At 37.4% G+C, this 19,819-nt stretch overlaps 1 non-coding gene across 1 annotated transcript; it reads left to right on the top strand.

Annotated features, from left to right (window-relative positions):
* The first annotated feature begins 12,175 nt into the window (after positions 1–12,175).
* Positions 12,176–12,283, top strand: LOC148567492 (small nucleolar RNA R71). The gene has a single exon (XR_015882072.1). It is a non-coding gene; the product is annotated as a small nucleolar RNA R71 (small nucleolar RNA).
* Positions 12,284–19,819: the final 7,536 nt, after the last annotated feature.

The raw sequence follows: 19,819 nt of genomic DNA, 5'->3' as shown, positions 1-19,819 counted from the left end.
TTTAATTTACTAATTTCTTTTTCAAATTCTAACCATACTAACCCTTTTGATATCTTTTCAGTTTATTTTCACTTTCCTCTAACTTTCTAACCATGGCATATTGTTTATTTTTCCATTTAACATAAATTCAATCACATTTCATTTACTCATTTTCCTTATTCTATTTCCTCCTTGCCACTTTGAGTTTCCTTTGTTTAATAGCCAAATTGCTTTCCTATTTTTATCCATATCCTGATTTTCTGTTTTTCAGGATGTCTGCCTCACAAAGGAATGGAAAAGGCAAGGCTACTGGCAAGCGCAAGAGAGGAGATTCCTCCCAGTCCATCATTGCTCTAATGCACGATTCTTCATGGCGGGAGAAGAACTTCACACAGCAGGAAAAAGCTGACCAGCTGCTCCCTGTGAATGATCCTATAAAATTTGCAAATCGGTACTGTGAGCTAAAGTACCCCGCTTTTGCAAACTCCAGAAATCTATACCTGGAGCGAACTCTGAAGATTCTAGAAGCACTCCAGTAGTACACCACTGAGCAAATCAAGCAAAGGGGCTGGTTCTTTCTGGAAAGAACACTGACAGAGGTCAATTCATCTTGGGAACGGGAATTCTACTGCAACTACTATCTCACTACCCTAGATGCAGTGAACCTGAGAGGAAAACAAATTCTGGTGACTGAGGAGGCCTTAGAGGACATTCTCCGGCTCCCAGCCAAGTCCGATAAGCCTGATGGTTATTCAAAGGCTGAGGAGGACATGCGTCAGATGCAGTTTGATTGGGATGCTGTAAAGGCACGGATAGTTCTCGACCCGACAGTCCCTTGGGAGATGGGTCAGGACACTACCATGCCTAGAGGGATCAAGAGAGCATACTTAAACGATGAGGCTCGGTTTTGGCATCAGATCTTGAGTAATTATGTGATGCCAAGTACTCACGAGACGGAGATCCCGGCTGCTATGATCACCCTCCTTTGGTGTGTGCTGGAGGGTAAGGACCTTTATCTGCCACGTTTCATTCGGCACTATATGGCCAGGGTCCACATCCGAGGCACCATCCCTTTTCCATATCTAGTTACACAGCTTGGCCGTCGAGCTGACGTGCCATGGGAGGCTACCGATGAGAGACCACCAGCGGCAGATTGTAGGAAGATCATTCCGCACAGCCGGAACTTCTTAGCCTTGGGCCACAGACCACTACCATTCACTGCTACTGATGAGTCAGCCCCACTGTTTACTGGACCCTCTTCCTCCACTGCTGCACCACCTACCCCTGCTACCACCATTGCACCTCCACCTACCCCTGCTACCACCACTGCACCTCCACCTGCCACAGAGCCCGTCTATCATCTGGTGCACCGCTTGTTTCGACGACTTGACCAGATAGAGCGTCGCAACAAGCGGCGCTATGAGCACCTAAAGTTGATGAAACGATCCGGTGACATCCCCTCCGAGCCCGACACACCGTCCGAGGCATCTGAGGAGGAGGCGGATGCACCCGAGGCAGAGACCCATCCCCAGGAGGCAGCACCAGCCGCGCCACAGACAGCGGTCCCACATCAAATTGAGGCTGCGGATCTTGAGATCCCGATCCAGTCAGCACCTCCTCCACAGCAGCCAAACCCTCAGCCCACCACCACCACTGAGACTCCAGCTACCATCCCTCCCAGTGATGACACTCCTTCACACCCGGCTTGATTGAGCATCGGGGACGATGCTTCCTTTTAAGTGTGGGGAGGTCGCCATCTCTGGCGTTTATTTTGGTGAACCACTACATGCTTTTTCTTTTATTTTGGATATTTTTTGTATTTTTCTTTTTACTGTTATTTTCTGAGTACTTATACATTGCTTTTATGTATTTTTACTCTATATTCTGCATTTTGCATCTTTAGTTCATATTTTAGCCATTTAGTTTATTTTAGTTATTTAGTTTAGTTTGCAATTCTGATTTATTAGTGGATTAATTAGTATAGTTTACCCTTTTTAGCATAAGATAGTATAGTTTAAAATTGAAAAATATAAAAAGGAAGTAAGCTAGGAAATTGAACATATCAGATTTAAATCCACAAACCTTATATATAGCATTACATGATGTAGTTAAGCTGACAACATTTCATCAAGGAGGAACATTAAAACTTTAAAAGCTACCCTAAATAAATTTTTTATGAGAATAATGGGAATTTTTAACTAAACTTGCATACAATATATAAATGATATATAATGCTTGAGTTAGAGAACACACAGCCTGTGAGTCTTGAGCTTAATTATATGGTTGCATTCAAACCATAATTTCATTTCTGTGTGTTTCATTTCTTTTTATTCTGATGTTCTTTACTTTACTTTAATCTATATGTCCAATTATAGAATATAGAATGTAGATACATACCAAGAGAATGATTGAGGCCATCATTTGATTTCAGCTCACTTACCCCAAATTAGCCTACCTTTTACATCACCCTTGTTAGCCCCCTTGAGCCTTTTAAAACCCCTTTATTCTATTTAGCCAAATTACTAGCCTTAAGCAGAAAAAACAAAAGAAAATCCCAAGTGAATCCTTGGTTAGCTTAAGATAGAAAATCATGAATATAGTTAAATGTGGGAAACCTTTTGGGAACATGGATGATAGAAACAAAAGGTAGAGAAGTTAAAAGGAATAAAATAAAATTTAGGAAGCATGCTCATGAGAAAATCTAAGTGATTCAATTACCATGTGCATTAAAAAAAAAAGAGAGTTATTTTTCAGCATCTAAATAAAAGGGGATACAAAAGAAATTCCCCAATGCAAAATAAAAATAATGCATATGGGATAAAAATAAAAAGTGAAACATGAGCATGTAACAATAAGTGGTATAATATGGGAGAATAGGTAAAGAAGTTTTATCTTGCTAAATATGTATGTTAGGTGAGATCTTAGTCTAATTAAGGATTCACTTATTAGCTCACTCAACCCTATACATAAATCCTTACCTTTACCTTGGCCCCATTACAACCTCAATTAAAGACCTCATGACTTTTTGGTATGACTATATTCTATAATTGTTGATTGGTTAGATGAAGAACAAAGTTATAGAAAGTAAGAATAAAAAGAAAAATAGAGTGAATAAACCCAATAAACACTGAGTAACTAGAGAGTAAACACAAAATCCAGTGAGGGTTCTATAACTCATCAACATATATCTGTGCTTATATTTACTAATTGTTTTGCAAGTTTGTACAATGTTTTCTTTCCCATCTCATTTGCTAAAATGCTTTATTATTTAAGGGTTGGCTATATACATATATATACATGACTCCTTGAGAATGTGAATTAACTTGACTACATGTAAGCTTTATATATAAGTGAATAATTTAGAGTTGCATGATGCATCATTCATTTAGGTAGTTGCATTTAAATTAGGTTGCATTGCATGACATTCCATCACTTTAACCTTAATTATTTACCTTGGATTTAGCATGAGGACATGCTAGTGTTAAAGTGTGGGGAGGTTGATAAACCCATATTTCATGAGTTCTTTTATGCTTAATTTGAGTGATTTATACAATCCTTCACCTACTTATTCACATTAATTGCATGGTTTTACTTTCCCTTCCTTATTATGTGATGTAAATGAAAAACATGTTTCCTAAGCATTAAAATTAATTAATTTAATTACCTTTATTTCCATTCGATGCCGTGATTAGTGTGTTGAGTTGATTCAGATTTTCTAAGGCAGAATGACTTAAAGGATGGAAAAGGAAACATACTAAAATGAAAGGAGAAAGCAAAACGGAGCTTTAAGGAAACTGGTATCCACGCGATCGCATGGATGACGCGATCGCGTGCCAGAAGCGAAGATGCGGCGACGCGGCCGCAAGACTGACGCGACCGCGCGCCATAAGCAGAACACATACGACGCGGACGCGTGACTGATGCGACCGCGTGGTAAGGAAAAGCTCCAAATGACGTGACCGCGTGACCCACGCGGATGCGTGACAGAGGCCACGTATCAAAATTTACAGAATACGCCCCCAGTGAATTCTGAAGCCCTTTTTGTCCCAGATCCAAGTACAGACAGCATAGACCAGAGGTTATAAAGTGCGGGAATGCATCCATTCAAACGAGAGCTTGCATATTTTATTTTTCAATGATTTAGATTTAGTTGAGAGGGAGATCTTCTCCTCTCTCTCTCTTAGGATTTAGGATTTCTTCTTGTTTTAAGAGTGACTCTCAATCCAGGTTTTACGTTTCTTTGCTTTAGCTTCCTATTACTTTTATTTATTCCAGCACTTGAATTGATCAGTGAATTTATGAATTTCTTCCATGTTATAGATTGTTATCCGAATTAATAATAATTGAGGTATTTTCAGTTTATGATTGTTCTCTTTGATTCAAGTTACCATTGCTTCCTATCTAAGGATATTTTTATTATTCCAGCAATTTTACTTTTACCCCTTTTGGCCCTGGTTAAGAATTCAGTAACTCAACAGTTATTAAACTCAACATAACTGATAATCGTTATCTTGCTAATTGAGCTGACTTAAGTAATCCCAACGTTTTCTTAGGAAATAAATAGGATTCAAATGTCAATTTAATTAGTCCCCTGACTTTCCTTTGCCCTAGTAAAGGTTGACCAAGTGGAGTTTAGATTCAACTTTCATTATAGTTGAGAGAGATAACTACGTTGGACCCCCAATTTTTCTTACCTTGCCAAAAGTCTACTTTACAGTATTTATTTATTTTAATTGCCATTTACTTTACTTGTCATTTAAATTACTTGCTTCTCATCTTCTAAACCCCGATTACAACCTTTATAGCCAATAATAAGAACATACTTCCTCGCAGTTCCTTGAGAAGACGACCCAAGGTTTGAATACTCGGTTAAAAATTTCTAAAGGGGTTTGTTACTTGTGACACCCAAAACATTTGTATGAAAGGACTTTTGAAGGTTTAGAAACTATACTTGCAACGAGAATTTATCCGCAAATTTCTAGACCACGCAAAAGTTCTCTCATCAGTGACCCTTTTACTCAGCTGGCCCACTTGTGCCTCCAAATTTCTAATGGAGGACCTTGTTTCATTCATGAAACTTAGAGTGGCCTTAGATAGATCAGAGACTATGTTTGCTAAGCTAGATGGATTCTGCTCAGAATTCTCTGTCTGTTGCTGAGTGGATGATGGAAAAGGCTTGCTTTTGCTAAACCTGTTTCTTCCACCATTGTTAAAGCCTTGTTGAGGCTTTTGTTGATCCTTCCATGAGAAATTTGGATGATTTCTCCATGAGGGATTATAGGTATTCCCATAGGGTTCCCCCATGTAGTTCACCTCTGCTATTACAGGGTTCTCAGGATCATAAGCTTCTTCTTCAGAAGATGCCTCTTTAGTACTATTGGACGCAGCTTGCAATCTATTCAGACTCTGAGAAATCATATTGACTTGCTGAGTCAATATTTTGTTCTGAGCCAATGTGGCATTCAGAGCATCAATTTCAACAACTCCCTTCCTCTGAGGCATCTTATTACTCAGAGGATTCCTTTCAGAAGTGTACATGAACTGGTTATTTGCAACCATGTCAATGAGTTCCTGAGCTTCTGTAGGCATTTTCTTTAGGTGATTGGATCCACCTGCAGAATGGTCCAATGATATCTTAGATAATTCAGACAGATCATCATAGAATATATCCAGGATGGTCCATTCTGAAAGCATGTCAGAAGGATACTTTTTGGTCAGTTGTTTGTATCTCTCCCAAGCTTCATAGAGGGATTCACCTTCTTTCTGTCTGAAGGTTTGAACATCCACTCTAAGCTTACTCAGCTTTTGAGGAGGAAAGAACTTGGCTAAGAAAGTCGTGACCAGCTTATCCCAAGAATTCAGGCTATCTTTAGGTTGAGAGTCCAACCATATTCTAGCTCTGTCTCTTACAGCAAACGGGAAAAGCATAAGCCTGTAGACCTCGGAGACAACCCCATTGGTCTTAACATTATCACAGATCTGCAAGAATTCAGTTAAGAACTGAAAAGGATCTTCTGATGGAAGTCCATGAAACTTGCAGTTCTGTTACATCAGAGAAACTAATTGAGGCTTTAGCTCAAAATTGTTTGCTCCAATGGCAGGGATTGAGATGCTTCTTCCATGTAAGTTGGAATTTGGTGCAGTAAAGTCACCAAGCATCTTCCTTGCATTGTTATTATTTTCGGCCATGTCTCCTTTTTTTTTTAAATTTCTGTCAGATTTTCTCCAAAGAGTTGTGCTTTAGCTTCCCTTAGCTTCCTCTTCAAAGTCCTTTCAGGTTCAGGATCGGATTCAACAAGAATGTTCTTATCCTTGTTCTTACTCATATGAAAAATAAGAGAACAGAAAATAATAGGGATCCTCTTTGCCACAGTAGAGAGGTTCCTTTATGTGAGTAGAAGAAAAAAAGAAATTCGAACACAGAAAGAGGGAGAGGGTTCGAATTTTTAAGAAGAAGAGAAGTGTTAGTAGATAAATACATAATTAGAAGGAGGTGAGAGAATAGAATTTTCGAAAATTAAATAAAATAAAATAGAAATATTTTTGTTTTTAAATTAAAATTAAAATTAAAATTTGAAATTTTTTTTTAAAAAAGAAAAAAAGAAATTAAATTAAAAGTCAAAACAATTAGTTAATTAAAAAGGAATTTTGAAAAAGAGGAATATGATTTTCGAAAATTAGAGAAAGAGAGAATTAGTTAGGTAGTTGGTGCGCAGAAATTGTGATTACACTTTGATTATGTGAAATTCATTGCTCTTTCTTTCCCTGGTGATGGCGCCAAAAATATGATGCCAATACCATGGTTCACAACTTCGCACAACTAACCAGCATGTGCACTGGGTCGTCCAAGTAATACCTTACGTGAGTAAGGGTCGAATCCCACGGAGATTGTTGGTATGAAGCAAGCTATAGTCACCTTGTAAATCTCAGTCAGGCGGATATAAAACAGTAATGGAGTTTTCGAAATTAATTAATAAAATAGGGATAGAAATACTTATGTAATTTATTGGTGAGAGTTTCAAATAAGTGAATAGAGATGCTTTCGTTCCTCTGAACCTCTGCTTTCCTACTATCTTCATCCAATCAGTCTTACTCCTTTCCATGGCTGGCTTTATGTGATACATCACCACTATCAATGGCTACTTTCGGTCTACTCTCGGGAAAATAATCTAAATGCCCTGTCACGGCACGGCTAATCGTTTGGAGGCATCACCCTTGTCAATGGTTTCATCTTATCCTCTCAGTGAAAATGGTCAACGCACCCTGTCACGGCACGGCTATTCATCTATCGGTTCTCGATCTTGCTGGAATAGGATTTACTATCCTTTTGCGTCTGTCACTACGCCCAGCAATCGCGAGTTTGAAGCTCTTCACAGTCATTCAATCATTGAATCCTACTCGGAATACCACAGGCAATGTTTAGACTTTCCGGATTTTCTTGAATGCCGCCATCATTCTAGCTTACACCACGAAGATTCCGATTAAGAGATATAAGAGATACTCATTCAATCTAATGTAGAACGGAAGTGGTTGTCAGGCACGCGTTCATAAGGAATGATGATGATTGTCATGTTCATCACATTCAGGTTGAAGTGCGAATGAATATCTTACAAGCGAAATAAGATGAATTGAATAGAAAATAGTAGTACTTTGCATTAATCTTTGAGGAACAGCAGAGCTCCACACCTTAATCTATGGAGTGTAGAAACTCTACCGTTGAAAATACATAAGTGAAAGGTCCAGGCATGGCCGAATGGCCAGCCCCTCTGATCTAAGAACCAGGCATCCAAAGATGATCCTAAGATCCTAAGATGATCAAAAGATGTCTAATACAATAGTAAAAGGTCCTATTTATAATAAACTAGCTACTAGGGTTTACAGAAGTAAGTAATTGATGCATAAATCCACTTCCGGGGCCCACTTGGTGTGTGCTTGGGCTGAGCTTTAACTTTTCACGTGCAGAGGCCATTTGTGGAGTTGAACGCCAGGTTTTGATCCATTTCTGGTGTTCAACTCTGGTTTTTGATCCCTTTCTGTCGCTGAACTCCAGAATTGGGCAGAGAGCTGGCGTTGAACGCCAGTTTGCGTCGTCTAAACTTGGGAAAAGTATGGATTATTATACATTGCTGGAAAGCCCTGGATGTCTACTTTCCAACGCAATTGGAAGCGCGCCATTTCGAGTTCTGTAGCTCCAGAAAATCCACTTTGAGTGCAGGGAGGTCAGAATCCAACAGCATCAGCAGTCCTTCTTCAACCTCTGAATCTGATTTTTGCTCAAGTCCCTCAATTTCAACCAGAAAATACCTGAAATCACAGAAAAATACACAAACTCATAGTAAAGTCCAGAAATGTGAATTTAACATAAAAACTAATAAAAACATCCCTAAAAGTAACTAGATCCTACTAAAAACATACTAAAACCAATGCCAAAAAGCGTATAAATTATCCGCTTATCACAACACCAAACTTAAATTGTTGCTTGTCTCCAAGCAACTGAAAATCAAATAGGATAAAAAGAAGAGAATATACTATAAATTCCAAACTATCAATGAAACAGAGCTTCAATCATATGAGCGGGACTTATAGCTTTTTGCCTCTTGAATAGTTTTGGCATCTCACTTTATCCATTGAAGTTCAGAATGATTGGCATCTATAGGAACTCAGAGTTTAGATAGTGTTATTGACTCTCCTAGTTCAGTATGATGATTCTTGAACACAGCTATTTTATGAGTCTTGGCCGTGGCCCTAAGCACTTTGTTTTCCAGTATAACCACCGGATACATAAATGCCACAGACACATAATTGGGTGAACCTTTTCAGATTGTGACTCAGCTTTGCTAAAGTCCCCAATTAGAGGTGTCCAGGGTTCTTAAGCACACTCTTTTTTTTTTTGCTTTGGACCTTGACTTTAACCGCTCAGTCTCAAGTTTTCACTTGACACCTACACGCCACAAGCACATGGTTAGGGACAGCTTGGTTTAGCCGCTTAGACCAGGATTTTATTCCTTTAGGCCCTCCTATCCACTGATGCTCAAAGCCTTGGGATCCTTTTAATTTGCCCTTGCCTTTTGGTTTTAAGGGTTATTGGCTTTTTGCTCTTGCCTCTTGGTTTTAAGAGCTTTTGGCTTTTTCTGCTTGCTTTTTCTTTTTCTTTCTATTTTTTTTCGCCTATTTTATATTATTATTTTTTTTTCTACAAGCTTTGTTCTTTGCTGCTTTTTCTTGCTTCAAGAATCATTTTTATTATTTTTCAGATTATCAAATAACATGTCTCCTTGTCATCATTCTTTCAAGAGCCAACATATTTAACATTCTTAAACAACAACTTCAAAAGACATATGCACTGTTCAAGCATACATTCAAAAAACAAGAAGCATTGTCACCACATCAATATAATTAAGCTAAGTTCAAGGATAAATTCAAAACTCATGTACTTCTTGTTCTTTTGAATTAAAACATTTTTCATTTAAGAGAGGTGATGGATTCATAGGACATTCATAACTTTAAGACATAGTTACTAACTACTAATGATCATGTAATGAAGACACAAACATAGATAAGCACATAACATAGAAAACGAAAAACAGAAGAAATAAGAACAAGGAATGAATCCACCTTAGTGATGGTGGCGTTTCCTTCTTGAGGAACCAATGATGTCCTTGAGCTCTTCTATGTCTCTTCCTTGCCTTTGTGGCTTGATTCCTAGTGATTTTTGGTATTTCTATCCTCAGTTGCTTCCAATAACTATGTGGAGGGAAGTGCATCCCCTGAGGTATCTCAGGGATCTCTTGATTTGCAGCCACATGTTCTACCACTGAGCTATAGATCCTTTACATAATTGTTTTACCACACTAAACTTAGAATGTTGCTCGCCCTCGAGCAAAAGAAGAAGGGATAGATGAAGAAGAAGATGTGGAAAAAAAACTAGGATTTTGAGGAAGGAAGGTGGGGATCATGTGGTGTCTACAGATCCTGAGATGATCCTGTGAGGTCCACAGATCTTGAGGTGTCAAGGCATTTACATCCCTGCACCAATTTAGGCATGAAAAATGCCCTTGCACACAACTCTGGGCGTTCAGCGCCAGGTTGGTGCCCATTTTGGGCGTTCAATGCCCATTTGTTGCCTATTTCTGGCGTTGAACGCCAGAACCATGCTTGTTCTGGGCGTTCAGCGCCAGCTCCTCTCCAGGGTGCAATTCTGGCGTTCAGTGCCCAGATGATGCCCATTTTGGGCGTTCAGCGCCCAGATACTGCCCATTTTGGGCGTTCAGCGCCAGAACCATGCTCTGTTCTGGCATTGAACGCCAGGCAGATGCTTCCTCCAGGGTGTGATTTTTCTTCTGCTGTTTTTGATTCCGTTTTCAATTTTTATATTTATTTTGTGACTCCACATGATCATGAACCTAATAAAACATGAAAAACAATGAAAATTAGATAAATAAACATTGGGTTGCCTCCCAACAAGCGCTTCTTTAATGTCAATAGCTTGACAGTGGGCTCTCATGGAGCTTCACGGATGTGCAGAGCTTTGTTGAGACCTCCCAACACCAAACTCAGAGTTTGGATATGGGGGTTTGACACCAAACTTAGAGTTTGGTTGTGGCCTCCCAACACCAAACTTAGAGTTTAACTGTAGGGGCTTTGATTGACTCTGCTTTGAGAGAAGCTTTTTATGCTTCCTCTCCGTGGATGGAGAGAGAGATCCTTGAGTTGTAAACATAAGGTTGTCCTTATTTAATTGAAGGATCAATTCTCCTCTATCCACATCAATCACAGCTCTTGCTGTGGCCAGGAAAGGTCTTCCTAGGATGATGGATTCATCCTCTTCCTTTCCAGTATCCAAGACTATGAAATCAGCAGGGATGTAAAGGCCTTCAACCTTTACTAACACGTCCTCTACTTGTCCATAAGCCTGTTTTCTTGAATCGTCTGCCATCTCTAATGAGGTTTTAGCAGCTTGCACCCCACAGATTCCCAGTTTCTCTATTACAGAGTGGGGCATGAGGTTTATCCCTGAACCAAGGTCACATAAAGCCTTAAAGATCATGGTGCCTATAGTACAAGGTATTATGAACTTTCCAGGATCCTGTCTCTTCTGAGGCAATGTCAGTTGATCCAGATCACTTAGTTCATTGATGAACAAGGGAGGTTCAACTTCCCAAGTATCAATGCCAAATAATTTGGCATTTAGCTTCATGATTGCACCAAGAAACTTGGCAGTTTGCTCTTCAGTAACATCCTCATTCTCTTCAGAAGAGGAATACTCATCAGAGCTCATGAATGGCATAAGGAGGTTCAATGGAATCTCTATGGTCTCTAGATGAGTCTCAGATTCCTTTGGTTCCTCAGAGGGAAGCTCCTTATTGATCACTGGACGTCCCAGGAGGTCTTCCTCCTTGGGATTCATGTCCTCCTCTCCCTCATTGGGTTCGGCCATTTTGGTTATGTCAATGGCCTTGCACTCTCCTTTTGGATTTTCTTCTGTATTGCTTGGGAGAGTGCTAGGAGGGATTTCAGTGATCCTTTTACTCAGCTGGCCCACTTGTGCTTCCAAATTTCTAATGGAAGACCTTGTTTCATTCATAAAACTTACAGTGGCCTTGGATAGATCAGAGACTAAGTTTGCTAAATTAGAGCTACTTTGTTCAGAGTTCTCTGTCTGTTGCTGAGTGGATGATGAAAAAGGTTTATTATTGTTAAACCTGTTTCTTCCACCATTATTAAAGCCTTGTTGAGGCCTTTGATCCTTCCATGAGAGATTTGGATGATTTCTCCATGATGGATTATAGGTGTTCCCATAAGATTCACCTAAGTAATTCACCTCTGCTATTGCAGGGTTTTCAGGATCATAAGCTTCTTCTGCATAAGAAGCCTCTTGAGTACTGTTGGATGCAGCTTGCATTCCATTCAGACTCTGAGAAATCATATTGACTTGCTGAGTCAATATTTTGTTCTGAGCCAATATGGCATTCAGAGTATCAACTTCAAGAACTCCCTTCTTCATAGGCGTCCCATTACTCACAGGATTCCTCTCAGAAGTGTACATGAACTGGTTATTAGCAACCATGTCAATGAGTTCCTGAGCTTCTGCAGGCATTTTCTTTAGGTGAATGGATCCACCTGCAGAAGTATCCAATGACATCTTTGATAGCTCAGATAAACCATCATAGAATATATCCAAGATGGTCCATTCTGAAAGCATGTCAGAAGGACACTTTTTGGTCAGCTGCTTGTATCTTTCCCAAGCTTCATAGAGGGATTCACCTTCTTTCTGTCTGAAGGTTTGAACATCAGCTCTAAGCTTGCTCAGCTTTTGAGGAGGAAAGAACTTGGCTAAGAAAGTCATGACCAGCTTATCCAAGAGTTCAGGCTATCTTTGGGTTGAGAGTCTAACCACACTCTAGCTCTGTCTCTTACTGCAAAAGGGAAAAGCATGAGCCTGTAGACTTCAGGATCTACTCCATTAGTCTTAACAGTATCACAGACCTGCAAGAATTCAGTTAAGAACTGAAAAGGATCTTCAGATGGAAGTCCATAAAACTTGCAGTTCTGCTGCATCAGAGAAACTAGCTGAGGTTTCAGCTCAAAATTGTTTGCTCCAATGGTAGGAATAGAGATGCTTCTTCCATGTAAATTGGAATTAGGTGCAGTAAAGTCACCAAGCATTCTCCTTGCATTATTGTTGTTGGGTTCGGCTGCCATGTCATTTACTTGTTCGAAATTTTCAATAAGGTTGTCTCTGGATTGTTGTAATTTAGCTTCTCTTAATTTTCTCTTCAGAGTCCTTTCAGGTTCTGGATCAGCTTCAATAAGAATGCCTTTTTCTCTATCTTTGCTCATAAGAAAGAGAAGAGAAAAAGAAAAGAAGAGGAATCCTCTATGTCACAGTAAAGAGGTTCCTTATTGTTAGTAGAAGAAAAGAAGAAGAGAAAAATCTGAACTTAGAAAGAGAGAGAGAGAGGGTTCGGATTTTTGGTGGGTGAGGGAAAGATGTTAGTAGATGAATAAATAAATAGAATAAGATGAGAGAGGGAGAATTTCGAAAATAATTTTTGAAAAAAAGAGTTAGTGATTTTTTTGAAAATAGTTTTTGAAAAAGGTTAGTAATTTTTGAAAATAAAAATCAAAAATTAAAATAATTAGTTAATTAAAAAGAAATTTTGAAAAAGAGGGGAGATATTTTCTAAAATTAGAGAGAGAGAGTTAGTTAGGTAGTTTTGAAAAAGGTAAGAAACAAACAAAAAGTTAGTTAGTTAGTTGAAACAATTTTGAAAATCAATTTTGAAAAGATAAGAAGATAAGAAGTTAGAAAAGATATTTTGAAATCAAATTTTTGAAAAAGATAAGATAAGAAGATATTTTTGAAAAGATATGACTGAAATTAGTTTTGAAAAAGATTTGATTTTTAAAATCACAATTAATTAAAATCACAATTAATATGATTCTAGAACTCAAAGTTTGAATCTTTCTTAACAAGCAAGTAACAAACTTGAAATTTTTGAATCAAAACATTAATTGATGATGTTATTCTCGAAAATATGATGTAAAATTAAGAAAAAGATTTTTGAAAAATATTTTTATAATTTCGAAAATAAATAAGAAAAATGAAAAAGATTTGATTTTTGAAAAAGATGAGATTTTTTAAATTTGAAAATTTGATTTGACTCATAAAAACAACTAGATTTTTAAAAATTTTTGAAAAAGTCAAATCTAATTTTCGAAATTTTAAGAGAGAAAAAGGAAAAGATATTTTTCTGATTTTTGAATTTTTAATGATGAGAGAGGGAAACATGAAAATGATGCAATGCATGAGAATTTTAGATCAAAACATGTGATGCATGCAAGAATTCTATGAATGTCAAGATGAACACCAAGAACACTATGAAGATCATGATGAACACCAAGAACATATTTTTGAAAAATTTTTAATGCAAAGAGAACATGCAAGACACCAAACTTAGAAATCTTTAATGCTTAGGCACTAAGAATTCAAGAATGCATATGAAAAACAAGAAAAGACACAAAACATGCAAATGCAAAGATCAAACAAGAAGACTTACCAAGAACAACTTGAAGATCATGAAGAACACTATGAATGCATGAAAATTTTTGAAAAATGCAAGATGCACATGCAATTGACACCAAACTTATAACATGACTCAAGACTCAAACAAGAAACACAAAAAAAAATTTTGATTTTTATGATTTTCTAATTTTTTTGTATTTTCTTTTAATTTTTCGAAAATCATTTTGAAAAAGAAAAATAAGGATTCCAAAATTTTTAATATGAATTCCAGGAATCTTATGCTCTAAAGCTCCAATCAAAGGGTTAGGCATGGCTTAATAGCCAGCCAAACTTTAGTATGTAAATCAGGAACAGCAGCAGATGGATTAGCAACAACTAGCTTGCTCTTGATAACAAATTGGAAGCCTCAGTCCAAATGAATTCAAACATGGCTTTACAGCCAGCCAGGCTTCACATGCTTCATGAAACACTAGAATTCATTCTTAAAAATTTTGAATAAAATTATAAAATTTTTTAAAACATTTTTATTTTAAAATTTTTTTGAAAACAAAGGAGAAAATTTTGAAAGATTTTTGAAAAATTTTTTTTTTGAAAACAAAACAAAAAGAAAATTACCAAATCTGAGCAACAAGATGAACCGTCAGTTGTCCAAACTCGAACAATCCCCGGCAACGGCACCAAAAACTTGGTGCGCAGAAATTGTGATTACACTTTGATTATGTGAAATTCATTGCTCTTTCTTTCCCTGGTGATGGCGCCAAAAATATGATGCCAATACCATGGTTCACAACTTTGCACAACTAACCAGCAAGTGCACTGGGTCGTCCAAGTAATACCTTACGTGAGTAAGGGTCGAATCCCACGGAGATTGTTGGTATGAAGCAAGCTATGGTCACCTTGTAAATCTCAGTCAGGCAGATATAAAATAGTAATGGAGTTTTCGAAATTAATTAATAAAATAGGGATAGAAATACTTATGTAATTTATTGGTGAGAGTTTCAGATAAGCGAATAGAGATACTTTCGTTCCTCTGAACCTCTGCTTTCCTGCTATCTTCATCCAATCAGTCTTACTCCTTTCCATGGCTGGCTTTATGTGATACATCACCACTGTCAATGGCTACTTTCGGTCTTCTCTCGGAAAAATGATCCAAATGCCCTGTCACGGCACGGCTAATCGTCTGGGGGCATCACCCTTGTCAATGGTTTCATCTTATCCTCTCAGTGAAAATGGTCAACGCACCCTGTCACGGCACGGCTATTCATCTGTCGGTTCTCGGTCTTGCTGGAATAGGATTTACTATCCTTTTGCGTCTGTCACTACGCCCAGCAATCGCGAGTTTGAAGCTCGTCACAGTCATTCAATCATTGAATCCTACTCGGAATACCACAGACAAGGTTTATACTTTCCGGATTCTCTTGAATGCCGCCATCATTCTAGCTTACACCACAAAGATTCCGATTAAGAGATCTAAGAGATACTCATTCAATCTAATGTAGAATGGAAGTGGTTGTCAGGCACGCGTTCATAAGGAATGATGATGATTGTCACGTTCATCACATTCAGGTTGAAGTGCGAATGAATATCTTAGAAGCGAAATAAGATGAATTGAATAGAAAACAGTAGTTCTTTGCATTAATCTTTGAGGAACAGCAGAGTTCCACACCTTAATCTATGGAGTGTAGAAACTCTACCGTTGAAAATACATAAGTGAAAGGTCCAGGCATGGCCGAATGGCCAGCCCCTCTGATCTAAGAACCAGGCATCCAAATATGATCCTAAGATCCTAAGATGATCAAAAGAGGTCTAATACAATAGTAAAAGGTCCTATTTATAATAAACTAGCTACTAGGGTTTACAGAAGTAAGTAATTGATGCATAAATCCACTTCGACCACTTGGTGTGTGCTTGGGCTGAGCTTTAACTTTACACGTGCAGAGGCCATTTGTGGAGTTGAACGCCAGGTTTTGATCCATTTCTGGCGTTCAACTCTGGTTTTTGATCCCTTTCAGGCGCTGAACTCCAGAATTGGGCAGAGAGCTGGCGTTAAACGCCAGTTTGCGTCATCTAAACTTGGGCAAAGTATGGACTATTATACATTTCAGGAAAGCCCTGGATGTCTACTTTCCAACGCAATTGGAAGCGTGCCATTTTGAATTCTGTAGCTCCAGAAAATCCACTTTGAGTGCAGGAAGGTCAGAATCCAACAGCATCAGCAGTCCTTCTTCAACCTCTGAATCTGATTTTTGCTCAAGCCCCTCAATTTCAGCCAGAAAATACCTGAAATCACAGAAAAACACACAAACTCATAGTAAAGTCCAGAAATGTGAATTTAACATAAAAACTATCCTACTAAAAACATACTAAAAACAATGCCAAAAAGCGTATAAATTATCCGCTCATCAGTAGTTTTAAAAAAGATATGATTGAAATAGTAAACTTTTAAAATCAAACAAAAAGTCAAGTGGTTAATTGAAAAAGATTTGAAAATCAATTTTTGAAAAGATAAGAAGTTTAGCAAAGATTTTGAAATTGATTTTGAAAAAGATGTGATTGAAACTTATTTTGAAAAAGATTTGAAAAGGAAATTTAAAAAGATTTAATTTTGAAAATTAAAGTTGATTACTTGACTAACAAGAAACAAAAAGATATGATTTAAAATTTAAAGATTGAACCTTTCTTACTAGGCAAGTAACAAACTTAAATTTTTTTTTTCTTTTGAATCAATCACATTAATTGTTAGTAAAGATATTGAAATTATGAAACAAAATAAGAAAAATATTTTTGAAAATCAAATTGAAATTTTCGAAAATATGAGAGAAAAAGTGAAAAAGATTTGATTTTTGAAAAAGATTTGAAAAAGATAGAATTTTTAAATTGAAAATTTGATTTGACTCATAAGAAACAACTACATTTTAAAAATTTTTTAAAAAGTCAAGTCAAATATTCGAATTTTATGAGAGGAAAAGGGAAAGATATTTTTTTTTATTTTTGAATTTTTAATGATGGAAGAGAAAAACATGAAAAAGACTCAATGCATGAAAGTTTTGGATCAAAACAAATGATGCAGGCAAGAACACTATGAATGTCAAGATGAACACCAAGAACACTTTGAATGTCAAGATGAACACCAAGAACTTATTTTTGAAAATTTTTAAGAAAAGAAAAACATGCAAGACACCAAACTTAGAAATTTTCAAACTTTAGACTCTAATAATTTGAAAATGCATATGAAAAACAAGAAAAGATGCAAAACATGAAAATGCAAAGATCAAACAAGGAAATTCATCAAGAACAACTTGAAGATCATGAAGAACACATGATGAATTTTCGAAAATTAAAGAAAATTAAAAAAATATGCAATTGACACCAAACTTAAAAATTGACACTAGACTCAAACAAAGAAACATCAAATTATTTTTGGTTTTTATGATTTTATTAAATTTTTTTTTGATTTTTTGAAAATTAATTGAAAAAAAGAAAAATAAGGATTTCAAAATTTTTAATGAGAATTCCAGGAATCATGCAATGTTAGTCTAAAGCTCCGGTCCAGGAATTAGACATGGCCATTGGCCAGGCAAGCTTCAGCAGATACAAATCAGGCATATAACAGCTGATTAGATGAGAGTCCAAGGACTCTTGCTATGATAAGTGGAAGCTTCAGTCCAAAAATTTAGACATGGCTTGACAGCCAGCCAGGCTTCAACAGATCATGAAGAAACTCTAGAATTCATCCTTAAAAATTCTGAAGCCATAGAATAATTTATTTTTGAATTTTTTTTTTGAAAATGAAAATAATAAAAACAAAAACTTAAAATTAAAATAAAATTACCTAATCTGAGCAACAAGATGAACCGTCAGTTGTCCAAACTCGAACAATCCCCAGAAATGGTGCCAAAAACTTAGTGCGCCAAAATTGTGATCGTTCATACTTTGGTAACGGCACCAAAAACTTGGTACGCACATTCATAATCTTAGTTCTTTGTCACAACTTCGCACAACTAACCAGCAAGTGCACTGGGTCATCCAAGTAATAAACCTTGCGTGAGTAAGGGTCGATCCCACGGAGATTGTCGGCTTGAAGCAAGCTATGGTCACCTTGTAAATCTCAGTCAGGCGGATTCAAATGGTTATAGTGAATTGATAATTGAAATATTATTAAAATATAAAATAGCATAGAAATACTTATGTAATTCATTGGTGAGAATTTCAGATAAGTGTATAGAGATGCTTTTGTTCCTCCTGAACCTCTGCTTTCCTGCTGTCTTCATCCAATCATTCCTACTCCTTTCCATGGCAAACGTTATGTAGGGCATCACCGCCATCAATGGCTACATCCTATCCTCACAGTGAAAATGATCCAAAATGCGCTGTCACCGCACGGCTATTCATCTATCGGTTCTCGATCATACTGGAATAGGATTCACTAATCATTTTTCGTCTGTCACTACACCCATCACTCGCGAGTTTAAAGCTCGTCACAACCATCCCTTCCCGGATCCTACTCGGAATACCACAGACAAGGTTTAGACTTTCCGGATCTCAAGAATGGCCGCCGATAATTCTAGCCTATACCACGAAGACTCTAATCTCATGGAATGGAAGGCTCAGTTGTCAGGCGAGGCAACCATGCGTCATGAACCAGGAGGCTAAGAGATACGCACTTAAGCTATTGCAAGTAGAACGGAAGTGGTTGTCAGGCACGCGTTCATAGGTGAGAATGATGATGAGTGTCACGGATCATCACCTTCCTCGGGTTGAAGAACAAGTGTATATCTTAGATAAGAAATAGGCTTGAATTGAATAGAGAAACAATAGTACCTTGTATTAACTTATGAGGAATAGCAGAGCTCCACACCTTAATCTATGGTGTGTAGAAACTCTACCATTGAAAATACATAAGTGATGAAGGTCCAGGCATGGCCGAATGGCTAGCCCCCATAAAGGTCTAAGATAGCATAAAACCAATCAAAGATTAGACGTAAATACAATAGTAAAAAGTCTTATTTATACTAAACTAGTTACTAGGGTTTACATAAATGAGTAAATGATGTAGAAATCTACTTTCGGGGCCTACTTGGTGTGTGCTTGGGCTGAGCATTGAAGCTTTCACATGTAGAGGTCTTCCTTGGAGTTGAATGCTAGTTTGTAACATGTTTCTGGCGTTTAACTCTGCTTCGCAACCTATTTCTGGCGTTTAACTCTAGAATAGGGCAGAGAGCTGGCGTTGAACGCCAGTTTGCGTCGTCTAAACTTGGGCAAAGTATGGACTACTATATATTTCTGGAAAGTTCTGGATGTCTACTTTCCTGTAGCTCCAGAAAATCCACTTTGAGTACAGGGAGGTCAGAATCCAACAGCATCTGCAGTCCTTCTTCAACCTCTGAATTTGATTTTTGCTCAAGTCCCTCAATTTCAGCCAAAAATTACCTGAAATCACAGAAAAACACACAAACTCATAGTAATGTCCATAAATGTGATTTTTATTTAAAAACTAATAAAAATATACTAAAAACTAATCAAATCATACTAAAAACTATGTAAAAACAATGCCAAAAAGCGTATAAATTATCCGCTCATCAATTAGCCATGCGGTAGCTGTACCTGGTATTTTTCATCCGAGACGAGAAATCTGACAATTGATTAGCCGTGCAGAAACCGTAGAGGACCATTTTCCCTGAGAGGATCTTAGAGCTTGCCATGGGTGGAAGTAATGCATGGTTGGAAGAAGGCAATAGGAAAGCAGAGGTTCAAAAGCAACAAAGCATCTCCAGACGCTTATCTAAAATTCCCACCTATGAATTACATAAGTAA

The sequence above is a fragment of the Arachis ipaensis genome, chromosome B4 (assembly GCF_059453495.1).
Source record: "Arachis ipaensis isolate K30076 ecotype BB chromosome B4, ASM5945349v1, whole genome shotgun sequence".
In the NCBI taxonomy this organism is placed as follows: domain Eukaryota; kingdom Viridiplantae; phylum Streptophyta; class Magnoliopsida; order Fabales; family Fabaceae; genus Arachis; species Arachis ipaensis.
The sequence above is the reverse complement of the archived record's forward strand: the minus strand, read 5'-3'. Positions and strand labels throughout refer to the sequence as shown.